This window comes from Clavelina lepadiformis, chromosome 4, assembly GCF_947623445.1.
Source record: "Clavelina lepadiformis chromosome 4, kaClaLepa1.1, whole genome shotgun sequence".
NCBI lineage: Eukaryota > Metazoa > Chordata > Ascidiacea > Aplousobranchia > Clavelinidae > Clavelina > Clavelina lepadiformis.
In genome coordinates, this window is record NC_135243.1 from 16,942,008 (window position 1) to 16,943,569 (window position 1,562).

The window sequence follows — 1,562 nt, forward strand, 5'->3', positions numbered from 1 at the left end:
GCATTGGGTCAGGGAAGTTGATGCCACCATTGGATTTGTCAGCAGTTAGGTGCAATCTCTACTGGTTCAAAAGGTTGGGGATGCCATAGGAATGAGAAGAATATTTTTTGAATTTGACGGATGTATTTAGGGTCCGGTAGTAAAAATCTTGCCAGGATGAGGAATTGAGGGATGAAGAGAGCATTTAGTAAAGACACTGTTCCTTGCATGGAGACTTGGCGATGTTATAGATATTTTTCAGTTTAATAATCATTTTCTTCCAGTTTTCCTGATGATTTTAAGTACATGATCGAAATAGAAAGCCAAGTATGGAGATGTTGTCAGGAAATTGATTTAGGCGAAGCCCAGACATGTCGGAAAAAAACGTTATAACTGTTTGGAGTTCCTTGGCTGATTGTGTCGTCAACGTATTGTTGGATGGTGTGGTGTTTTTTGCCCAGGTTAATGCCATGTAAATTTTGATTTACTTCAACCTTTTTCGATAAGATATCAGTGACAAGAATGAAGAGTGGAGATATTTTGTGTCTATCTCTTGGAGGCCACATCTTGCATTTTTCAGCTTTTTGCTATCAAACTGGGAAATACACTAAAACGATCGCTTTCATTAGTACCCACAACAAATGTAGTAACAGCAGCACACTTGACTTGAAGAAACTGATGGGCCTAAGCAGCAGGTACAGCAATAGCTGCAAAACCCTCTAACGAGCAGGTGCAAGCGCCTAGCGTCGTTCACCGTTCAAAAATCCGTTTAATCGAAGAGCAGTTCAATGAACTGCGTCCCAGGCCTTGAATTTTGATTACACGAAAGCAAAATTGCCCATATATAAATCGCCTATCAGACGCGGGCCTCCCGGACCGTGGGTGAAACAACAGTGCATGTAAAGGTAGTCGCACGATTGATCTTCCAAGTAATAAAATCTTCAAGTAAGCGAAGATCATTGTTGTTATTGGCTTGATTGTAAATTTCTAGAGTCTTTTTCCATGTGGAATTTGGGTTTGGTCGATACTTAATGGCATTAGAGAATAGATTGGGAGAGATTTGCATCAATTTGGTTCTAATGTTGTGTTTCGCCCAGTTTCATAAATCGATGTTCTTGGTATTTTCAGATGATAAGCGTTTGGGCATGGGCATGGGCATGCAGAATCTCGAGACCTCCTTGCTTGTAAGGGGCGATCAGTTTGTTTCTGGCCAAGGGTTCTAATGTTCTGGGGTACCACAGGAATTTAAAAATGAGGTTGGAAATTGAATTGCCCATTTTCGTAGGTGATAAGAATAGGGTTGCAGTCCTAGTAATATGAGGTAAAAAGAGGGGGTTAATAATATATTTCCTTCCGAGAACCGACATTCTTCTGGTCTTGTGGAAATTGTTTAACTTCTTGATTGTTTGTAGTGTTCTTTCCCAGTTTAAAGTTGCAGAATCTTCAGTTTGTGAAAAGGGAAAGCCAAGAATTTTTATTGTTTCGGTGATTGGGATATTTGGGAATTTTTGACTGATGTCAGTTTTTAGTTTGTTTGTTGACACGTAGAACATAGATTTGTTTTCATTGAGCTTAAGGCCAGA

General features: G+C 39.8%; 1 pseudogene; it reads right to left on the reverse strand.

Moving 5' to 3' along the window:
• Nucleotides 1-652: 652 nt before the first annotated feature.
• Nucleotides 653-825, reverse strand: LOC143457916 (U2 spliceosomal RNA; annotated as a pseudogene).
• Between the last annotated feature and the right edge of the window lie 737 nt (nucleotides 826-1,562).